The 23,495-nt window shown below is 36.6% G+C and overlaps 15 non-coding genes across 15 annotated transcripts; all 15 read left to right on the top strand.

The window, feature by feature from the left end:
- The first annotated feature begins 504 nt into the window (after positions 1-504).
- TRNAT-CGU (transfer RNA threonine (anticodon CGU)) lies at positions 505-577 on the top strand. The gene has a single exon. It is a non-coding gene; the product is annotated as a tRNA-Thr (tRNA).
- Positions 578-1,442: 865 nt separating this feature from the next.
- Positions 1,443-1,515, top strand: TRNAT-CGU (transfer RNA threonine (anticodon CGU)). Its single transcript has one exon. It is a non-coding gene; the product is annotated as a tRNA-Thr (tRNA).
- Positions 1,516-4,500: 2,985 nt separating this feature from the next.
- TRNAT-CGU (transfer RNA threonine (anticodon CGU)) lies at positions 4,501-4,573 on the top strand. The gene has a single exon. It is a non-coding gene; the product is annotated as a tRNA-Thr (tRNA).
- Positions 4,574-5,519: 946 nt separating this feature from the next.
- TRNAT-CGU (transfer RNA threonine (anticodon CGU)) lies at positions 5,520-5,592 on the top strand. Its single transcript has one exon. It is a non-coding gene; the product is annotated as a tRNA-Thr (tRNA).
- Positions 5,593-6,539: 947 nt separating this feature from the next.
- Positions 6,540-6,612, top strand: TRNAT-CGU (transfer RNA threonine (anticodon CGU)). Its single transcript has one exon. It is a non-coding gene; the product is annotated as a tRNA-Thr (tRNA).
- A 946-nt stretch (positions 6,613-7,558) lies between these two features.
- On the top strand, positions 7,559-7,631 carry TRNAT-CGU (transfer RNA threonine (anticodon CGU)). Its single transcript has one exon. It is a non-coding gene; the product is annotated as a tRNA-Thr (tRNA).
- Positions 7,632-8,066: 435 nt separating this feature from the next.
- On the top strand, positions 8,067-8,140 carry TRNAN-AUU (transfer RNA asparagine (anticodon AUU)). The gene has a single exon. It is a non-coding gene; the product is annotated as a tRNA-Asn (tRNA).
- A 438-nt stretch (positions 8,141-8,578) lies between these two features.
- On the top strand, positions 8,579-8,651 carry TRNAT-CGU (transfer RNA threonine (anticodon CGU)). The gene has a single exon. It is a non-coding gene; the product is annotated as a tRNA-Thr (tRNA).
- A 946-nt stretch (positions 8,652-9,597) lies between these two features.
- TRNAT-CGU (transfer RNA threonine (anticodon CGU)) lies at positions 9,598-9,670 on the top strand. Its single transcript has one exon. It is a non-coding gene; the product is annotated as a tRNA-Thr (tRNA).
- A 950-nt stretch (positions 9,671-10,620) lies between these two features.
- Positions 10,621-10,693, top strand: TRNAT-CGU (transfer RNA threonine (anticodon CGU)). The gene has a single exon. It is a non-coding gene; the product is annotated as a tRNA-Thr (tRNA).
- Positions 10,694-11,128: 435 nt separating this feature from the next.
- Positions 11,129-11,202, top strand: TRNAT-AGU (transfer RNA threonine (anticodon AGU)). The gene has a single exon. It is a non-coding gene; the product is annotated as a tRNA-Thr (tRNA).
- Positions 11,203-11,640: 438 nt separating this feature from the next.
- Positions 11,641-11,713, top strand: TRNAT-CGU (transfer RNA threonine (anticodon CGU)). The gene has a single exon. It is a non-coding gene; the product is annotated as a tRNA-Thr (tRNA).
- A 944-nt stretch (positions 11,714-12,657) lies between these two features.
- Positions 12,658-12,730, top strand: TRNAT-CGU (transfer RNA threonine (anticodon CGU)). The gene has a single exon. It is a non-coding gene; the product is annotated as a tRNA-Thr (tRNA).
- An 8,907-nt stretch (positions 12,731-21,637) lies between these two features.
- TRNAT-UGU (transfer RNA threonine (anticodon UGU)) lies at positions 21,638-21,710 on the top strand. Its single transcript has one exon. It is a non-coding gene; the product is annotated as a tRNA-Thr (tRNA).
- A 435-nt stretch (positions 21,711-22,145) lies between these two features.
- On the top strand, positions 22,146-22,219 carry TRNAT-AGU (transfer RNA threonine (anticodon AGU)). The gene has a single exon. It is a non-coding gene; the product is annotated as a tRNA-Thr (tRNA).
- Positions 22,220-23,495: the final 1,276 nt, after the last annotated feature.

The following is a 23,495-nucleotide window of genomic DNA, read 5'->3' as shown; positions in this document are numbered from 1 at the left end:
GTGGCTTAGCTCGTTAAAGCGCCTGTCTAGTAAACAGGAGATCCTGAGTTCAAATCTCAGCAGTGCCTTGCTTTTCTCATTGTTATATAACAAATCATTGTCATTAGGTCTTATTCCGATACAATTAAAATATAAAAGTCTGATTCATCTTACTGTTGAACAGATCATCTTAAACCTTATAAAAACCCAAGTATTTTCAAGATTATAGAATGAATACTGTTATTGCAAAATGTAAAAAATACATATCTATGAGAAAGAAGTAGATGACATTTCTACCTAGATTTGAGCAATATTAATACCTTCATGAAAAAAAATTGTAAAGAATTCAAGAAATGAAATTGGGTTTTATAAGAGTACCTGTGTATTAAAAAATATTAATACTTGCGTAGTGATTGAGTATCTTTTCGTGTTTAAGATTACAAACCTATAAAGAAGAATTTATAGAAGAAAAGACATTTTCATCATCAACAATAAATTATTTATGCATTTTTTACTATTAACATTGGTGCTGTGGCTTAGTGGTTAAAGCGCCTGTCTCGTAAACAGGAAATCCTGAGTTCAAATCTCAGCAGCACCTAACTGTTTTCTCCATGCTTTCCGAATAATTTTCATCAAACATGTGTTGAATACAATTTAAGAATAAACATCTGGTTCTATGAACTTTAAAATAAGTTATCTTAAAAATTAAATAAAATGATTGGTATTGTGAAGATTTTTGTAGGAATGCATTGACTGAAATAGGGAAAAGAAAATGACAAAGAACAAGATAGAGGTGAATGATCACTCCATTGTTGAATTCAACTAATCCATTCTTCAGCAAGATATAGTTTAAAATGATATGAATAGGGTAAACTTCAAATTAGAGAGGTGTTTTTGGATGAATGAAGAGTCTTCATTCATCTTAAGTGTTTGAGTAGAGAAGTGTGTGAACTTAGAAAAGAATATGTGGCTTAGCTGGTTAAAGCGCCTTTCTAGTAAACAGGAGATCCTGAGTTCAACTCTCAGCAGTGCCTTGCTTTTCTCATTGTTATATAACAAATCATTTTCATTAGGTCTTATTCCGATACAATTAAAATACAAAAGTCTGATTCATCTTACTGTTGAAAAGATCATCTTAAACCTTATAAAAACCCAAGTATTTTCAAGATTATAGAATGAATACTGTTATTGCAAAACTACATATCTATGAGAAAGATGTAGACGAAATATCTACCTAGATTTGAGCAATATTAATACCTTCATGAAACAAAATTGTAAAGAATTCAAGAAATGAAATTGGGTTTTATAAGAGTACCTGTTTATTAAAACATATTAATCCTTGCGTAGTGATTGAGTATCTTTTCGTGTTTAAGATTACAATACATATAAAGAAGAATTTATAGCAGGGAACACATTTTCATCATCAACAATAAATTATTTATGCATTTTTTACTATTAACGTTGGTGCTGTGGCTTAGTGGTTAAAGCGCCTGTCTCGTAAACAGGAAGTCCTGAGTTCAAATTTCAGCAGCACCTAACTGTTTTCTCCATGCTTTCCGAATAATTTTCATCAAACATGTGTTGAATACAATTGAAGAATAAACATCTGGTTCTATGAACTTTAGAATAAGTTATCTTAAACATTTAATAAAATGATTGGTATTGTGAAGATTTTTGTAGGAATGAATTGACTGAAATAGGGAAAAGAAAATGACAAAGAACAAGATAGAGGTGAATGATCACTCCATTGTTGAATTCAACTAATCCATTCTTCAGCAAGGTATATTTTAAAATGATATGAATAGGGTAAACTTCAAATTAGAGAGGTGTTTTTGAATAAGTGAAGAGTCTTCATTCATCTTAAGTGTTTGAGTGGAGAAGTTTGTGAACTTAGAAAAGAATATGAAAGTGAAAATGCAATATTCTCTTGAACAACATAAAGAAAAGTGTTTCAAAATTAGGATTCAAGTGGGTGCTGTGGCTTAGCTGTTTAAAGCGCCTGTCTAGTAAACAGAAGATCCTGAGTTCAACTCTCAGCAGCGCCTTGCTTTTCTCATTGTTATATAACAAATCATTTTCATTAGGTCTTATTCCGATACAATTAAAATATAAAAGTCTGATTCATCTTACTGTTGAAAAGATCATCTTAAACCTTATAAAAACCCAAGTATTTTCAAGATTATAGAATGAATACTGTTATTGCAAAATGAAAAATCTACATATCTATGAGAAAGACGTAGATGAAATTTCTACCTAGATTTGAGCAATATTAATAACTTCATGAAACAAAATTGTAAAGAATTCAAGAAATGAAATTGGGTTTTATAAGAGTACCTGTTTATTAAAACATATTAATCCTTGCGTAGTGATTGAGTATCTTTTCGTGTTTAAGATTACAATATATATAAAGAAGAATTTATAGCAGGAAACACATTTTCATCATCAACAATAAATTATTTATGCATTTTTTACTATTAACGTTGGTGCTGTTGCTTAGTTGTTAAAGCGCCTGTCTCGTAAACAGGAAATCCTGAGTTCAAATCTCAGCAGCACCTAACTGTTTTCTCCATGCTTTCCGAATAATTTTCATCAAACAAGTTTTGAATACAATTTAAGAATAAACATCTGGTTCTATGAACTTTAGAAAACGTTTTCTTAAAAATTAAATAAAATGCTTGGTATTGTGAAGGTTTTTGTAGGAATGCATTGACTGAAATAGGGAAAAGAAAATGACAATGAACAAGATAGAGGTGAATGATCACTCTATTGTTGAATTCAACTAAGCCATTCTTCAGCAAGGTATATTTTAAAATGATATGAATAGGGTAAACTTCAAATTAGAGAGGTGTTTTTGAATAAGTGAAGAGTCTTCATTCATCTTAAGTGTTTGAGTAGAGAAGTGTGTGAACTTAGAAAAGAATATGAAAGTGAAAATGCAATATTCTCTTGAACACCATAAAGAAAAGTGTTTCAAAATTATGAATCAAGTGGGTGCTGTGGCTTAGCTGCTTAAAGCGCCTGTCGATTAAACAGGAGATGCTTGGTTCAACTCTCAGCAGCGCCTTGCTTTTCTCATTGTTATATAACAAATCATTTTCATTAGGTCTTATTCCGATACAATTAAAATATAAAAGTCTGATTCATCTTACTGTTGAAAAGATCATCTTAAACCTTATAAAAACCCAAGTATTTTCAAGATTATAGAATGAATACTGTTATTGCAAAATGAAAAATCTACATATCTATGAGAAAGACGTAGATGAAATTTCTACCTAGATTTGAGCAATATTAATAACTTCATGAAACAAAATTGTAAAGAATTCAAGAAATGAAATTGGGTTTTATAAGAGTACCTGTTTATTAAAACATATTAATCCTTGCGTAGTGATTGAGTATCTTTTCGTGTTTAAGATTACAATATATATAAAGAAGAATTTATAGCAGGAAACACATTTTCATCATCAACAATAAATTATTTATGCATTTTTTACTATTAACGTTGGTGCTGTTGCTTAGTTGTTAAAGCACCTGTCTCGTAAACAGGAAATCCTGAGTTCAAATCTCAGCAGCACCTAACTGTTTTCTCCATGCTTTCCGAATAATTTTCATCAAACATGTGTTGAATACAATTGAAGAATAAACATCTGGTTCTATGAACTTTAGAATAAGTTATCTTAAACATTTAATAAAATGATTGGTATTGTGAAGATTTTTGTAGGAATGAATTGACTGAAATAGGGAAAAGAAAATGACAAAGAACAAGATAGAGGTGAATGATCACTCCATTGTTGAATTCAACTAATCCATTCTTCAGCAAGGTATATTTTAAAATGATATGAATAGGGTAAACTTCAAATTAGAGAGGTGTTTTTGAATAAGTGAAGAGTCTTCATTCATCTTAAGTGTTTGAGTGGAGAAGTTTGTGAACTTAGAAAAGAATATGAAAGTGAAATTGCAATATTCTCTTGAACAACATAAAGAAAAGTGTTTCAAAATTATGAATCAAGTGGGTGCTGTGGCTTAGCTGGTTAAAGCTCCTGTCTATTAAACAGGAGATGCTTGGTTCAACTCTCAGCAGCGCCTTGCTTTTCTCATTGTTATATAACAAATCATTTTCATTAGGTCTTATTCCGATACAATTAAAATATAAAAGTCTGATTCATCTTACTGTTGAAAAGATCATCTTAAACCTTATAAAAACCCAAGTATTTTCAAGATTATAGAATGAATACTGTTATTGCAAAATGAAAAAAACTACATATCTATGAGAAAGACGTAGATGAAATTTCTACCTAGATGTGAGCAATATTAATACCTTCATGAAAAAAAATTGTAAAGAATTCAAGAAATGAAATTGGGTTTCATAAGAGTACCTGTTTATTAAAACATATTAATCCTTGCGTAGTGATTGAGTATCTTTTCGTGTTTAAGATTACAATACATATAAAGAAGAATTTATAGCAGGAAACACATTTTCATCATCAACAATAAATTATTTATGCATTTTTTACTATTAACGTTGGTGCTGTGGCTTAGTTGTTAAAGCGCCTGTCTCGTAAACAGGAAATCCTGAGTTCAAATCTCAGCAGCACCTAACTGTTTTCTCCATGCTTTCCGAATAATTTTCATCAAACAAGTTTTGAATACAATTTAAGAATAAACATCTGGTTCTATGAACTTTAGAAAACGTTTTCTTAAAAATTAAATAAAATGCTTGGTATTTTGAAGGTTTTTGTAGGAATGCATTGACTGAAATAGGGAAAAGAAAATGACAATGAACAAGATAGAGGTGAATGATCACTCTATTGTTGAATTCAACTAAGCCATTCTTCAGCAAGGTATATTTTAAAATGATATGAATAGGGTAAACTTCAAATTAGAGAGGTGTTTTTGAATAAGTGAAGAGTCTTCATTCATCTTAAGTGTTTGAGTAGAGAAGTGTGTGAACTTAGAAAAGAATATGAAAGTGAAAATGCAATATTCTCTTGAACACCATAAAGAAAAGTGTTTCAAAATTATGAATCAAGTGGGTGCTGTGGCTTAGCTGCTTAAAGCGCCTGTCTATTAAACAGGAGATGCTTGGTTCAACTCTCAGCAGCGCCTTGCTTTTCTCATTGTTATATAACAAATCATTTTCATTAGGTCTTATTCCGATACAATTAAAATATAAAAGTCTGATTCATCTTACTGTTGAAAAGATCATCTTAAACCTTATAAAAACCCAAGTATTTTCAAGATTATAGAATGAATACTGTTATTGCAAAATGAAAAATCTACATATCTATGAGAAAGACGTAGATGAAATATCTACCTAGATTTGAGCAATATTAATAAATTCATGAAACAAAATTGTAAAGAATTCAAGAAATGAAATTGGGTTTTATAAGAGTACCTGTTTATTAAAACATATTAATCCTTGCGTAGTGATTGAGTATCTTTTCGTGTTTAAGATTACAATATATATAAAGAAGAATTTATAGCAGGAAACACATTTTCATCATCAACAATAAATTATTTATGCATTTTTTATTATTAACATTGGTGCTGTGGCTTAGTGGTTAAAGCGTCTGACTCGTAAACAGGAAATCCTGAGTTCAAATCTCAGCAGCACCTAACTGTTTTCTCCATGCTTTCTGAATAATTTTCATCAAACAAGTTTTGAATACAATTTAAGAATAAACATCTGGTTCTATGAACTTTAGAAAACGTTTTCTTAAAAATTAAATAAAATGCTTGGTATTGTGAAGGTTTTTGTAGGAATGCATTGACTGAAATAGGGAAAAGAAAATGACAATGAACAAGATAGAGGTGAATGATCACTCTATTGTTGAATTCAACTAATCCATTCTTCAGCAAGGTATATTTTAAAATGATATGAATAGGGTAAACTTCAAATTAGAGAGGTGTTTTTGAATAAGTGAAGAGTCTTCATTCATCTTAAGTGTTTGAGTGGAGAAGTTTGTGAACTTAGAAAAGAATATGAAAGTGAAATTGCAATATTCTCTTGAACAACATAAAGAAAAGTGTTTCAAAATTATGAATCAAGTGGGTGCTGTGGCTTAGCTGGTTAAAGCTCCTGTCTATTAAACAGGAGATGCTTGGTTCAACTCTCAGCAGCGCCTTGCTTTTCTCATTGTTATATAACAAATCATTTTCATTAGGTCTTATTCCGATACAATTAAAATATAAAAGTCTGATTCATCTTACTGTTGAAAAGATCATCTTAAACCTTATAAAAACCCAAGTATTTTCAAGATTATAGAATGAATACTGTTATTGCAAAATGAAAAAAACTACATATCTATGAGAAAGACGTAGATGAAATTTCTACCTAGATGTGAGCAATATTAATACCTTCATGAAAAAAAATTGTAAAGAATTCAAGAAATGAAATTGGGTTTCATAAGAGTACCTGTTTATTAAAACATATTAATCCTTGCGTAGTGATTGAGTATCTTTTCGTGTTTAAGATTACAATACATATAAAGAAGAATTTATAGCAGGAAACACATTTTCATCATCAACAATAAATTATTTATGCATTTTTTACTATTAACGTTGGTGCTGTGGCTTAGTTGTTAAAGCGCCTGTCTCGTAAACAGGAAATCCTGAGTTCAAATCTCAGCAGCACCTAACTGTTTTCTCCATGCTTTCCGAATAATTTTCATCAAACAAGTTTTGAATACAATTTAAGAATAAACATCTGGTTCTATGAACTTTAGAAAACGTTTTCTTAAAAATTAAATAAAATGCTTGGTATTTTGAAGGTTTTTGTAGGAATGCATTGACTGAAATAGGGAAAAGAAAATGACAATGAACAAGATAGAGGTGAATGATCACTCTATTGTTGAATTCAACTAAGCCATTCTTCAGCAAGGTATATTTTAAAATGATATGAATAGGGTAAACTTCAAATTAGAGAGGTGTTTTTGAATAAGTGAAGAGTCTTCATTCATCTTAAGTGTTTGAGTAGAGAAGTGTGTGAACTTAGAAAAGAATATGAAAGTGAAAATGCAATATTCTCTTGAACACCATAAAGAAAAGTGTTTCAAAATTATGAATCAAGTGGGTGCTGTGGCTTAGCTGCTTAAAGCGCCTGTCTATTAAACAGGAGATGCTTGGTTCAACTCTCAGCAGCGCCTTGCTTTTCTCATTGTTATATAACAAATCATTTTCATTAGGTCTTATTCCGATACAATTAAAATATAAAAGTCTGATTCATCTTACTGTTGAAAAGATCATCTTAAACCTTATAAAAACCCAAGTATTTTCAAGATTATAGAATGAATACTGTTATTGCAAAATGAAAAATCTACATATCTATGAGAAAGACGTAGATGAAATATCTACCTAGATTTGAGCAATATTAATAAATTCATGAAACAAAATTGTAAAGAATTCAAGAAATGAAATTGGGTTTTATAAGAGTACCTGTTTATTAAAACATATTAATCCTTGCGTAGTGATTGAGTATCTTTTCGTGTTTAAGATTACAATATATATAAAGAAGAATTTATAGCAGGAAACACATTTTCATCATCAACAATAAATTATTTATGCATTTTTTATTATTAACATTGGTGCTGTGGCTTAGTGGTTAAAGCGTCTGACTCGTAAACAGGAAATCCTGAGTTCAAATCTCAGCAGCACCTAACTGTTTTCTCCATGCTTTCTGAATAATTTTCATCAAACAAGTTTTGAATACAATTTAAGAATAAACATCTGGTTCTATGAACTTTAGAAAACGTTTTCTTAAAAATTAAATAAAATGCTTGGTATTGTGAAGGTTTTTGTAGGAATGCATTGACTGAAATAGGGAAAAGAAAATGACAATGAACAAGATAGAGGTGAATGATCACTCTATTGTTGAATTCAACTAATCCATTCTTCAGCAAGGTATATTTTAAAATGATATGAATAGGGTAAACTTCAAATTAGAGAGGTGTTTTTGAATAAGTGAAGAGTCTTCATTCATCTTAAGTGTTTGAGTAGAGAAGTGTGTGAACTTAGAAACGAATATGAAAGTGAAAATGCAATATTCTCTTGAACACCATAAAGAAAAGTGTTTCAAAATTAAGAATCAAGTGGGTGCTGTGGCTTAGCTGGTTAAAGCGCCTGTCTATTAAACAGGAGATCCTGGGTTCAACTCTCAGCGGTGCCTTGCTTTTCTCATTGTTATATAACAAATCATTTTTATTAGGACTTATTCCGTTACAATTAAAATATAAAAGTCTGATTCATCTTACTGTTGAAAAGATCATCTTAAACCTTATAAAAACCCAAGTATTTTCAAGATTATAGAATGAATACTGTTATTGCAAAATGAAAAAAACTACATCTCTATGAGAAAGACGTAGATGAAATTTCTACCTAGATTTGAGCAATATTAATACCTTCATGAAACAAAATTGTAAAGAATTCAAGAAATGAAATTGGGTTTTATAAGAGTACCTGTTTATTAAAACATATTAATCCTTGCGTAGTGATTGAGTATCTTTTCGTGTTTAAGATTACAATACATATAAAGAAGAATTTATAGCAGAAAACACATTTTCATCATCAACAATAAATTATTTATGCATTTTTTACTATTAACGTTGGTGCTGTGGCTTAGTTGTTAAAGCGCCTGTCTCGTAAACAGGAAATCCTGAGTTCAAATCTCAGCAGCACCTAACTGTTTTCTCCATGCTTTCCGAATAATTTTCATCAAACAAGTTTTGAATACAATTTAAGAATAAACATCTGGTTCTATGAACTTTAGAAAACATTTTCTTAAAAATTAAATAAAATGCTTGGTATTGTGAAGGTTTTTGTAGGAATGCATTGACTGAAATAGGGAAAAGAAAATGACAATGAACAAGATAGAGGTGAATGATCACTCTATTGTTGAATTCAACTAATCCATTCTTCAGCAAGGTATATTTTAAAATGATATGAATAGGGTAAACTTCAAATTAGAGAGGTGTTTTTGAATAAGTGAAGAGTCTTCATTCATCTTAAGTGTTTGAGTAGAGAAGTGTGTGAACTTAGAAAAGAATATGAAAGTGAAAATGCAATATTCTCTTGAACACCATAAAGAAAAGTGTTTCAAAATTAAGAATCAAGTGGGTGCTGTGGCTTAGCTGGTTAAAGCGCCTGTCTATTAAACAGGAGATGCTTGGTTCAACTCTCAGCAGCGCCTTGCTTTTCTCATTGTTATATAACAAATCATTTTCATTAGGTCTTATTCCGATACAATTAAAATATAAAAGTCTGATTCATCTTACTGTTGAAAAGATCATCTTAAACCTTATAAAAACCCAAGTATTTTCAAGATTACAGAATGAATACTGTTATTGCAAAATGAAAAATCTACATATCTATGAGAAAGACGTAGATGACATTTCTACCTAGATTTGAGCAATATTAATAACTTCATGAAACAAAATTGAAAAGAATTCAAGAAATGAAATTGGGTTTTATAAGAGTACCTGTTTATTAAAACATATTAATCCTTGCGTAGTGATTGAGTAGCTTTTCGTGTTTAAGATTACAATATATATAAAGAAGAATTTATAGCAGGAAACACATTTTCATCATCAACAATAAATTATTTATGCATTTTTTATTATTAACATTGGTGCTGTGGCTTAGTGGTTAAAGCGTCTGACTCGTAAACAGGAAATCCTGAGTTCAAATCTCAGCAGCACCTAACTGTTTTCTCCATGCTTTCCGAATAATTTTCATCAAACAAGTTTTGAATACAATTTAAGAATAAACATCTGGTTCTATGAACTTTAGAAAACGTTTTCTTAAAAATTAAATAAAATGCTTGGTATTGTGAAGGTTTTTGTAGGAATGCATTGACTGAAATAGGGAAAAGAAAATGACAATGAACAAGATAGAGGTGAATGATCACTCTATTGTTGAATTCAACTAATCCATTCTTCAGCAAGGTATATTTTAAAATGATATGAATAGGGTAAACTTCAAATTAGAGAGGTGTTTTTGAATAAGTGAAGAGTCTTCATTCATCTTAAGTGTTTGAGTAGAGAAGTGTGTGAACTTAGAAAAGAATATGAAAGTGAAAATGCAATATTCTCTTGAACACCATAAAGAAAAGTGTTTCAAAATTAAGAATCAAGTGGGTGCTGTGGCTTAGCTGATTAAAGCGCCTGTCTAGTAAACAGGCAGGAGATCCTGAGTTCAACTCTCAGCAGTGCCTTGCTTTGCTCGTTGTTATATAACAAATCATTTTCATTAGGTCTTATTCCGATACAATAAAAATATAAAAGTCTGATTCATCTTACTGTTGAACAGATCATCTTAAACCTTATAAAAACCCAAGTATTTTCAAGATTATAGAATGAATACTTTTATTGCAAAATGAAAAAAATACATATCTATGAGAAAGACGTGGATAACATTTCTACCTAGATTTGAGCAATATTAATACCTTCATGAAAAAAAATTGTAAAGAATTCAAGAAATGAAATTGGGTTTTATAAGAGTACCTGTTTATTAAAACATATTAATACTTGCGTAGTGATTGAGTATCTTTTCGTGTTTAAGATTACAATACATATAAAGAAGAATTTATAGAAGAAAATAAATTTTCATCATCAACAATAAATTATTTATGCATTTTTTACTATTACCATTGGTGCTGTGGCTTAGTGGTTAAAGCGCCTGTCTCGTAAACAGGAAATCCTGAGTTCAAATCTCAGAAGCACCTAACTGTTTTCTACATGCTTTCCGAATAATTTTCATCAAACACGTGTTGAACACAATTTAAGAGTAAACATCTGGTTCTATGAACTTTAAAATAAGTTATCTTAAAAATTAAATAAAATGATTGGTATTGTGAAGATTTTTGTAGGAATGCATTGACTGAAATAGGGAAAAGAAAATGACAAAGAACAAGATAGAGGTGAATGATCACTCAATTGTTGAATTCAACTAATCCATTCTTCAGCAAGGTATAGTTTAAAATTATATGAATAGGGTAAACTTCAAATTAGAGAGGTGTTTTTGAATAAATGAAGAGTCTTCATTCATCTTAAGTGTTTGAGTAGAGAAGTGTGTGAACTTAGAAAAGAATATGAAAGTGAAAAAGCAATATTCTCTTGAACACCATAAAGAAAAGTGTTTCAAAATTAAGAATCAAGTGGGTGCTGTGGCTGAGCTGGTTAAAGCGCCTGTCTAGTAAACAGGAGATCCTGAGTTCAACTCTCAGCAGTGCCTTGCTTTTCTCATTGTTATATAACAAACCATTTTCATTAGGTCTTATTCCGATACAAATAAAATATAAAAGTCTGATTCATCTTACTGTTGAACAGATCATCTTAAACCTTATAAAAACCCAAGTATTTTCAAGATTATAGAATGAATACTGTTATTGCAAAATGAAAAAAATATATATCTATGAGAAAGAAGTAGATGAAATTTCTACCTAGATTTGAGCAATATTAATACCTTCATGAAAAAAAACTTGTAAAGAATTCAAGAAATGAAATTGGGTTTTATAAGAGTACCTGTTTATTAAAACATATTAATCCTTGCGTAGTGATTGAGTATCTTTTCGTGTTTAAGATTACTATACATATAAAGAAGAATTTATAGCAGAAAACACATTTTCATCATCAACAATAAATTATTTATGCATTTTTTACAAATAATGTTGGTGCTGTGGCTTAGTGGTTAAAGCGCCTGTCTCGTAAACAGGAAATCCTGAGTTCAAATCTCAGCAGCGCCTAACCGTTTTCTCCATGCTTCCCGAATAATTTTCATCAAACAAGTGTTGAATACAATTTAAGAATAAACATCTGGTTCTATGAACTTTAGAATACGTTATCTTAAAAATTAAATAAAATGATTGGTATTGTGAAGATTTTTGTAGGAATGCATTGACTGAAATAGGGAAAAGAAAATGACAAAGAACAAGATAGAGGTGAATGATCACTCTATTGTTGAATTCAACTAATCATTCTTCAGCAAGGTATAGTTTAAAATGATATGAATAGGGTAAACTTCAAGTTAGAGAGGTGTTTTTGAATAAATGAAGACGCTTCATTCATCTTAAGTGTTTGAATAGAGAAGTGAGTGAACTTAGAATAGAATATGAAAGTGAAAAAGCAATATTCTCTTGAACACCATAAAGGAAATTGTTTCAAAATTAAGACTCAAGTGGGTGCTGAGGCTTAGCTGGTTAAAGCGCCTGTCTAGTAAACAGGAGATCCTGAGTTCAACTCTCAGCAGCGCCTTGTTTTTCTCATTGTTATATAACAAATCATTTTCATTAGGTCTTATTCCGATACAATTAAAATATAAAAGTCTGATTCATCTTACTGTTGAACAGATCATCTTAAACCTTATAAAACCCAAGTATTTTCAAGATTATAGAATGAATACTGTTATTGCAAAATGAAAAAAATACATATCTATGAGAAAGAAGTAGATGAAATTTCTACCTAGATTTGAACAATATTAATACCTTCATGAAACAAAATTGTAAAGAATTCAAGAAATGAAATTGGGTTTTATAAGAGTACCTGTTTATTAAAACATATTAATCCTTGCGTAGTGATTGAGTATCTTTTCGTGTTTAAGATTACTATACATATAAAGAAGAATTTATAGCAGAAAACACATTTTCATCATCAACAATAAATTATTTATGCATTTATTACAAATAATGTTGGTGCTGTGGCTTAGTGGTTAAAGCGCCTGTCTCGTAAACAGGAAATCCTGAGTTCAAATCTCAGCAGCGCCTAACTGTTTTCTCCATGCTTCCCGAATAATTTTCATCAAACAAGTGTTGAATACAATTTAAGAATAAACATCTGGTTCAATGAACTTTAGAATACGTTATCTTAAAAATTAAATAAAATGCTTGGTATTGTGAAGATTTTTGTAGGAATACATTGACTAAAATAGGGAAAAGAAAATGACAAAGAACAAGATAGAGGTGAATGATCACTCTATTGTTGAATTCAACTAATCCATTCTTCAGCAAGGTATAGTTTAAAATGATATGAATAGGGTAAACTTCAAATTAGAGAGGTGTTTTTGAATAAATGAAGAGTCTTCATTCATCTTAAGTGTTTGAGTAGAGAAGTGTGTGAACTTAGAAAAGATTATGAAAGTGAAAAAGCAATATTCTCTTGAACACCATAAAGAAAAGTGTTTCAAAATTAAGACTCAAGTGAGTGCTGTGGCTTAGCTGGTTAAAGCGTCTGTCTAGTAAACAGGAGATCCTGAGTTCAACTCTCAGCAGCGCCTTGCTTTTCACATTGTTATATAACAAATCATTTTCATTAGGTCTTATTCCGATACAATTAAAATATAAAAGTCTGATTCATCTTACTGTTGAAAAGATCATCTTAAACCTTATAAAAACCCAAGTATTTTCAAGATTATAGAATGAATACTGTTATTGCAAAATGAAAAAAATACATATCTTTGAGAAAGACGTAGATGAAATTTCTACCTAGATTTGAGCAATATTAATACCTTCATGAAAAAAAATTGTAAAGAATTCAAGAAATGAAATTGGGTTTTATATATGGCTGAGATACCCGCCACCCCCTCTCAACACAATCCCCAAGGATGGGAAACCGGAAACAGTTCTGAACTTTTGGAAGACGGGAGGGAGTGACCCTCCCGGCCGTATTTATTAAAATATGAAACAAAATTAAAACATTAAAATAACAGTTTCATATTATGTACAATTTCATTACCACATTGCGATGTTTTGGCTAACCTTAACATATTCTCTAATACAAAGGTTCTCCTAGCCGAACTAACATCCTACAAAACATTTAACTTGAAATTTTGAAATTGTACATCCTAACGTTTAAGGGCCAACGGCAAGGTCGTAACCGGTGTCAAGATCCCTAAACCAGAAATATCCCCCTCACTTGTGAGGGGCGACCGCACAGAGGAGTACCTCGAGTGCAACTACCAATTTCCCTTGACTTGACGGGGGCCCCAATAAACTCGACGCCACTTAAAGGTCGTCCGAGGACTCGTGTGAGGTATCTAGAAGGTAGCGTAGACCCCCCCCAAACCCCACACAACTTACCACATCTGCCGTCGCAGATGACCTGGCCCCGGGAAATTCTCCAGGAGGGGGCTGTAGCCCCTCCTACCCAGGAAGGGGCCTTGACCGCCTTTCCTTTCCTTTCGGCGGCCCATCCTTAGAAGGGACCGCCTACCCCGTTGAGGGGCCAATGGCCACCTCCCTCGAGCGCTCCCATCCGTAATGGGTGACGCCCACTCATAGGGATCTTCCAATTAGTGCTCACCGATCATGACCTTACCGACCGACCAAAATAAATACGACAGTCCTAAACTAAATGACTAATTTACTAAAAGACAGTAAAACAACCTTTATTAATAACACGCTACTGATCAACACTAGAGCAGGATAACTTTATTTGCAAAACATACCACAAATTGACCATTCTTTATTGCATATTCAAAGTTATCACGATAATAATCCGAACCTGTAAACAAAATTAGAGTTACCACATCAAACTTTATTCAAAACCACTTGCTGTCCTCAGGGGCTGGTGGGTGGGTCAAAAAATGGCTCTTCGTTCCGTCTCGAGCTCACGTGCAGCGAGGTGGTGCAGCTTCAGAGCACAGGAACAAGAGGATGCTTCCTTGGCTTGTTGCTCCTTTTATCCGTCTTCAGGGCGGGCGTAAACCCGCCCCGGCCTGCCCCGAGGGCGTGGCCGGCCACGTCAGTGTCTAGGCCAGCCCACTCTAGGGCGGGAAAAAGGCGCGCCCCGGCTACGCCACTTCGGGCATACCAGCCGAGACTCGCCTCCCGCCCAAGATGGCTTCCCGGGGGGATCGTGGTACTCCACCATACGTTCGGGGGGACCGAATGGTCGCCCCTTTCCATATGGCTGAGATACCCGCCACCCCCTCTCAACACAATCCCCAAGGATGGGAAACCGGAAACAGTTCTGAACTTTTGGAAGACGGGAGGGAGTGACCCTCCCGGCCGTATTTATTAAAATATGAAACAAAATTAAAACATTAAAATAACAGTTTCATATTATGTACAATTTCATTACCACATTGCGATGTTTTGGCTAACCTTAACATATTCTCTAATACAAAGGTTCTCCTAGCCGAACTAACATCCTACAAAACATTTAACTTGAAATTTTGAAATTGTACATCCTAACGTTTAAGGGCCAACGGCAAGGTCGTAACCGGTGTCAAGATCCCTAAACCAGAAATATCCCCCTCACTTGTGAGGGGCGACCGCACAGAGGAGTACCTCGAGTGCAACTACCAATTTCCCTTGACTTGACGGGGGCCCCAATAAACTCGACGCCACTTAAAGGTCGTCCGAGGACTCGTGTGAGGTATCTAGAAGGTAGCGTAGACCCCCCCCAAACCCCACACAACTTACCACATCTGCCGTCGCAGATGACCTGGCCCCGGGAAATTCTCCAGGAGGGGGCTGTAGCCCCTCCTACCCAGGAAGGGGCCTTGACCGCCTTTCCTTTCCTTTCGGCGGCCCATCCTTAGAAGGGACCGCCTACCCCGTTGAGGGGCCAATGGCCACCTCCCTCGAGCGCTCCCATCCGTAATGGGTGACGCCCACTCATAGGGATCTTCCAATTAGTGCTCACCGATCATGACCTTACCGCCACAGGCCGGATAGTTGACCGGCTATCCGGACCCCCCACAAAACTCCTACCTAAAGGTCATGTCTTAAAGTCTTTAGCCAAGCCATCAAGTCTCCTATGAGTAACTCGTTCCCCACCCGGGACAAGTGAACACCATCCCCCAAATACATACTGTCACCAGTAATACAACCATGCGAAATCGAATGCAGTGTATTGGAACGGAACAATCTACTCACTTTGTTATTGATTTTTCTTACTGAATGATTCAGAGCAGAAACAGAAATAGCCCCCCGCCACACTTTCCGTGGGATCATATGGGACCATGCAATCGTGCACCCTGGAACTCTCCTCGCCAACCAACTTACAGTGGAAAGCATCGCCTCAAGAAGAAGTCGTCTACCAGTGGTGACCAAATCATTGCCCCCAAGATGTACTATGACTATAGACGGCGGTGACCTCGTCCGCCCTAGCAAACCCTCGACAAATGATTGAAACTGGTCAATACAGAGTCCGCCCCTTCCGTAGAAGGACACCCTGTACCCGTATTCCCCAGCCACGTGAATCATATCACCTGCTTTGAATACGTCCGCGGCATGCCTCACGTATGAGTGGCCCACGACCCACACCTCCTCTTTCACAGCCGGTGATGTCTGACCGCTGGCCCGGTGTTGGGTCGACTGCCTAGTCCGCCCCGCCTCGTAGGCTTGCGCAACTGAAACCAAACAAAAACAAGAAGCGTGAGTACATCATTACAGCTTCACAACATGTGCAACCGCACATACCTCTTATAACAATTGGAGGACCAACGCCCCACACGTTTGATTTGTTCGACATTCAGACCCCTGGCTGTAGCCTCTGTAGCAGCCCCTATCCGAAAGGAATGGGTCCCAAACTCGCCCGGGTTCAAGCCCGCAGCAGTAATCGACATCGCAAGCACCCGCTGAAACTGAAACCTCGTCAGTGGGGTGGTGTCAGCGTGTCTCAACAAGGTCCCCCCCCATGGTGCCACCCTTTGTGCTAAATATTCCTCCACACAACTCACCGGGCACATGGAGGACCCGGGGATCCTTTGCATCATTATGCAGTCACCCATCGCACCCTGATCGGTCTTGGACCTGACGAACGAGACAGTCATTGTCTCCCCTCTGATCTGAACGTGCTCTTGGCACAGTCCCCCCATCACATCCTGTTTGTTCCTCGCCACTAATTCGCTTACCCGCATAGCCCCATGGAATGCCAGCGTAAAAGCGGCTCGGAATAACACTGTTTCATACTGGGATGAACATATTGCAGGGAGTCTAGATAATAACAGGGCCAACCTATCCAGACCTATCGGGCGCCTTTCATCTATTCTGCGACCCTCAAGGCGTTGCCACCCACGTAGCGCTTTTTGCACAACGAAAGACGCTGTCGGGTCCTGGATCCCATGAGCCCTAGCCACAAAGGAAATGGCGGCCCGATGCCTCTGGGCCGTAGCCACTGATTTGCCTGCCTGCCGTAACGACAGCAGGAATTTCACTACCAACTCCTCCTGGCCCCAAAGCTCCCCTCTAGCCGCCCCCAAAAAGGCCCAATAGGAACGGAACGCCCCTTCATATGCCTTCCTCGTCCTGGGTGCTAAACTCTCTCCCACGAGGTTCTGTAATTCGGGGCACCGAGAGACCAGAGAGCTTCGGGAAAGGGTGCTGCCACCGGGTCCGCTGTGGGCCGAAAACCCCAGAAGGCCTGCATACGAAAACGAGAAAGGGCATCAGCCGCCTGGTTCATCACCCCTGGGACATGTCTTGCCTTAAATAGTACATTCAATTGCATACACAATAACACAATATCCTTGAGCAATCTCAGAACCCATTTGCATCGTGCTGCCTGGCTATTGATACACTCAACAACGGTCATGTTATCAGACCAGAATACCACAGAGTGATCTCTGAACCCCTCAGGCCAAGTTCTCAGGGCCACCAGAATGGGAAAAAGTTCTAGGAAAGCAATGTTACTTGTCAGACCACTATCATGCCACCATGACGGCCATCTTTGTGCTGACCATTGAGTGCCGAATATGGCACCAAAACCGATGCTCCCTGCCGAATCTGTCCACAGCCCCAGCTCCTCAGAGGACACGGCCGGTTTGTTCCAGATAATTCGACCGTTGAAATCCGCCAGAAATGCCAACCAAATGCGCATGTCCTGGCGAACCTCTGCCGAGAGCCTTGTGCGATGATGACCCTCTTTCAGGCCGACCATGGCCTGAGCGATCGAGCGAGAAAAGGGGCGGGCCATCGGCATAACTCTTAGGGCAAAATTCAGCTGCCCCACCAATTGTTGTAATTGATCTAGCTTAACCTTAGACTCACTTATACACATTTGCAGGGATGCCCTGAACCTTAACACTTTGTCACCTGGTAAACGAAAACAACCTTCCTCAGAATCGAGCTCGATCCCCAGAAACTCGAGGCAAGTCGAGGGACCCACAGTCTTACCTGGTGCCAATGGCACGCCAAACTGATTCATCAAGACACAAAATGCATTCAAAGCCTGTCCACATTCCGGATCCCCGGCTGCCCCCAGAAACAAAAAGTCATCGAGATAATGCATAATATGTTGAAACCCCGTCCTCTTTGTGAAGACCCATTGCAAGAAACAACTGAACTTTTCGAAATAGGCACACGATATCGAGCACCCCATCGGCATACACCTATCCATGTAATAGTGACCCTGAAACATGAAACCAAGGAGACGCTGATCGTCTGGATGTACCGGGAGCAACCGGAACGCTGACTCGATATCGGATTTTGCCATCAGCGCACCGGGCCCCAGGCGATTCAATATGGCTACGGCCTCATCGAAGGATGCGTACCGCACCGAACACACTTCCGGGTCTATCGCATCGTTCACGGAAAGACCACGTGGGGCTGATAAATTATGTATCAGCCGAAACTCACCCGGGTCCTTCTTGGGGACCACCCCTAAAGGGGAACAAACAAAGTTAGCAACTGGTGGTACATTAAATGGACCGGTGACTCGACCTCGAGCCACCTCCTTCCCGATCTTCTCCTGTACCACGGTCGTATGCTGTAAGACCGATATCTGGTTTTTACATTTTGCTATACCCTGAAACTCCCCTACCGGGATGCGGAAACCATATGAAAATCCGCTCCGCAACACCCCAGCAGAAGCGTGATCCGGGTATTCGCTGAGCCAGGGAATCATTGCCATGGTATCAATCGGAGTAGGTAAAGGCGCCCCTCGGACTATGTCAGACCTGTTTGGCGCCTCCTCTACCCCCGTTATCACCCGTTTTGGCTCTGCACATGGACTCAGGATGGGATGATTGCCCACACCCCCCACATTCGTGCCTAAATTTGCATGACCCCTGGGGCCTAGTACATTTCCCCCTGTTAAAGTTCCAACAAACCCCCCTTTTACCTGCGTTGCCGATTGGCCTCGAGTGATTGTCGTTACTCGTACCTGATCGAAAGGGCGTCCCCGCATATTGGCGGGAGGATTCGCCAACGTTACTCCCTACCAATGGCACCTTCAACATACCAGAGTCCTCCATTTTGGACCAGGACACAGAATCATAACAATCCCAAGTTAAGTTTTTATCATGCTCCTTCGCTTTTCTGAAAACATTATCATAACAAAACCAATGGTTGCCCTCGTGAGATACTGAATACCCCATGATCCGTGATTGATAAATCGGCAACTCTGGCAGCAATTCGGGCCTACGTTCACCTAAGATGGATGTAAAAACCCCCCATGCTTTGCCCCAATTACCAATGTTTTCATTTACCTTAAAGGCGGCCATCTTTGCGCGCCAAACACTCGGATGCATGAGCTCCTTTTGACTCTTAACATGCTCCATCTCATAATGATCGGTAAGCAACGAGAAGATGTTTATATACTCCCCTGCCCATATCTTCTCTTTGATAGCCAGAGGGACATGTTGACCCAACTTTTCCCTTCGAGAGGGTGCCGACTCATCCCTCGCGATCGGCAATGGCCGCTTACCTGAACCGGAAGCTGTATCTGCGACTGGACCTGACCCAGTTGGTTTCTCAACTGCCGCAGCCGGCGATGGTGCCCTCGTCGCTTCCCTTGTTTCCCGTAGCTGTTTCATCAACACCTGCGCGTCGTCAGCCGTGGCGCCCTTGCTACCTTTACCCAACCACGCTGCTAATTGTGCTGCCAGCTCGGGCGGCATATCCTTCCCGGACACGGGGGTGACCACTACGGGAATCAGATTTCCTTCCTCCGGGACCGGAGTGGGTGCTTCGAGCGGAGTACAGGGAACTGGGACGTCTCCCCCAGTTGTTCCCCTCCTGGGCCTCTTGCCTTTTCCCCCTGGAGCTGTTCCCGCCAGAGGACGTTTCGGGCCCCCTTCCTCGTCTTTCTCCGCCATTCGCTTCTTTAGGTCGGTTACCTCTTTCATGAGAACACGCAGCATCTGCTCGGTAGTCATTCTCTTTCCCGCCTTCTTAGGCATTCTCCGACAGAGTATCTGCAAAACAAACAAGAAGATTATAACGCTCAAAAAATGGCTCTTCGTTCCGTCTCGAGCTCACGTGCAGCGAGGTGGTGCAGCTTCAGAGCACAGGAACAAGAGGATGCTTCCTTGGCTTGTTGCTCCTTTTATCCGTCTTCAGGGCGGGCGTAAACCCGCCCCGGCCTGCCCCGAGGGCGTGGCCGGCCGCGTCAGTGTCTAGGCCAGCCCACTCTAGGGCGGGAAAAAGGCACGCCCCGGCTACGCCACTTCGGGCATACCAGCCGAGACTCGCCTCCCGCCCAAGATGGCTTCCCGGGGGGATCGTGGTACTCCACCATACGTTCGGGGGGACCGAATGGTCGCCCCTTTCCAAGAGTACCTGTTTATTAAAACATATTAATCCTTGCGTAGTGATTGAGTATCTTTTCGTGTTTAAGATTACAATACATATTAAGAAGAATTTATAGCAGGAAACACATTTTCATCATCAACAATAAATTATTTATGCATTTGTTATTATTAACATTGGTGCTGTGGCTTAGTGGTTAAAGCGCCTGACTCGTAAACAGGAAATCCTGAGTTCAAATCTCAGCAGAACCTAACTCTTTTCTCCATGCTTTCTGAATAATTTTCATCAAACAAGTGTTGAATACAATTTAAGAATAAACATCTGGTTCTATGAACTTTAGAATAAGTTATCTTAAAAATTAAATAAAATGCTTGGTATTGTGAAGATTTTTGTAGGAATGCATTGACTGAAATAGGGAAAAGAAAATGACAATGAACAAGATAGAGGTGAATGATCACTCTATTGTTGAATTCAACTAATCAATTCTTCAGCAAGGTGTATTTTAAAATGATATGAATAGGGTAAACTTCAAATTAGAGAGGTGTTTTGGAATAAGTGAAGAGTCTTAATTCATCTTAAGTGTTTGAGTAGAGAAGTGTGTGAACTTAGAAAAGAATATGAAAGTGAAAAAGCAATATTCTCTTGAACACCATAAAGAAAAGTGTGTCAAAATTAAGAATCAAGTGGGTGCTGTGGCTGAGCTGGTTAAGGCGCCTGTCTAGTAAACAGGAGATCCTGAGTTCAGCTATCAGCAGCGCCTTGCTTTTCTCATTGTTATATAACAAATCATTTTCATTAGGTCTTATTCCGATACAATTGAAATATAAAAGTCTGATTCATCTTACTGTTGAACAGATCATCTTAAACCTTATAAAAACCCAAGTATTTTCAAGATTATAGAATGAATACTGTTATTGCAAAATGAAAAAAATACATATCTATGAGAAAGAAGTAGATGAAATTTCTACCTAGATTTGAGCAATATTAATACCTTCATGAAAAAAATTTGTAAAGAATTCAAGAAATGAAATTGGGTTTTATAAGAGTACCTGTTTATTAAAACATATTAATCTTTGCGTAGTGATTGAGTATCTTTTCGTGTTTAAGATTACAATACATATAAAGAAGAATTTATAGCAGAAAACACATTTTTATCATCAACAATAAATTATTTATGCATTTTTTACTATTAACGTTGGTGCTGTGGCTTAGTGGTTAAAGCGCCTGTCTTGTAAACAGGAAATCCTGAGTTCAAATCTGAGCAGCACCTAACTGTTTTCTCCATGCTTTCCGAATAATTTTCATCAAACAAGTGTTGAATACAATTTAAGAATAAACATCTGGTTCTATGAACTTTTGAATAAGTTATCTTAAAAATTAAATAAAATGCTTGGTATTGTGAAGATTTTTGTAGGAATGCATTGACTGAAATAGGGAAAAGAAAATGACAAAGAACAAGATAGAGGTGAATGATCACTCTATTGTTGAATACAACTAATCCATTCTTCAGCAAGGTATATTTTAAAATGATATGAATAGGGTAAACTTCAAATTAGAGAGGTGTTTTTGAATAAGTGAAGAGTCTCCATTCATCTTAAGTGTTTGAGTAGAGAAGTGTGTGAACTTAGAAAAGAATATGAAAGTGAAAAAGCAATATTCTCTTGAACAGCATAAAGAAAAGTGTTTCAAAACTAAGAATCAAGTGGGTGCTGTGGCTTAGCTGGTTAAAGCGCCTGTCTAGTAAACAGGAGATCCTGAGTTCAACTCTCAGCAGTGCCTTGCTTTTCTCATTGTTATATAACAAATCAATTTCATTAGGTCTTATTCTGAAACAATTAAAATATAAAAGTCTGATTCATCTTACTGTTGAACAGATCATCTTAAACCTTATAAAAACCCAAGTATTTTCAAGATTATAGAATGAATACTGTTATTGCAAAATGAAAAAAATACATATCTATGAGAAAGAAGTAGATGAAATTTCTACCTAGATTTGAGCAATATTAATACCGTCATGAAAAAAAATTGGAAACAATTCAAGAAATGAAATTGGGTTTTATAAGAGTACCTGTTTATTAAAACATATTAATCCTTGCGTAGTGATTGAGTATCTTTTCATGTTTAAGATTACTATACATATAAAGAAGAATTTATAGCAGAAAACACATTTTCATCATCAACAATAAATTATTTATGCATTTTTTACTATTAACGTAGGTGCTGTGGATTAGTGGTTAAAGTGCCTGTCTCGTAAACAGGAAATCCTGCGTTCAAATCTCAGCAGCACCTAACTGTTTTCTCCATGCTTTCCGAATAATATACTTCAAACAAGTGTTGAATACTATTTAAGAATAAACATCTGGTTCTATGAACTTTAGAATACGTTATCTTAAAAAGTTAAATAAAATGATTGGTATTGTGAAGATTTTTGTAGGAATGCATTGACTGAAATAGGGAAAAGAAAATGACAAAGAACAAGATAGAGGTGAATGATCACTCTATTGTTGAATTCAACTAATCCATACTTCAGCAAGGTATAGTTTAAAATGATATGAATAGGGTAAACTTCAAATTAGAGAGGTGTTTTTGAATAAATGAAGAGTCTTCATTCATCTTAAGTGTTTGAGTAGAGAAGTGAGTGAACTTAGAAAAGAATATGAAAGTGAAAAAGCAATATTCTCTTGAACACCATAAAGAAAATTGTTTCAAAATTAAGACTCAAGTGGGTGCTGAGGCTTAGCTGGTTAAAGCGCCTGTCTAGTAAACAGGAGATCCTGAGTTCAACTCTCAGCAGCGTCTTGCTTTTCTCATTGTTATATAACAAATCATTTTCATTAGGTCTTATTCCGATATAATTAAAATATAAAAGTCTGATTCATCTTACTGTTGAAAAGATCATCTTAAACCTTATAAAAACCCAAGTATTTTCAAGATTATAGAATGAATACTGTTATTGCAAAATGAAAAATCTACATATCTATGAGAAAGACGTAGATGAAATTTCTACCTAGAATTGAACAATATTAATACCTTCATGAAACAAAGTTGTAAAGAA

The sequence above is a fragment of the Lissotriton vulgaris genome, chromosome 12 (genome assembly GCF_964263255.1).
Source record: "Lissotriton vulgaris chromosome 12, aLisVul1.2, whole genome shotgun sequence".
Classification (NCBI taxonomy): Eukaryota; Metazoa; Chordata; class Amphibia; order Caudata; family Salamandridae; genus Lissotriton; species Lissotriton vulgaris.
This window is presented reverse-complemented; position numbering and strand designations above follow the sequence as displayed.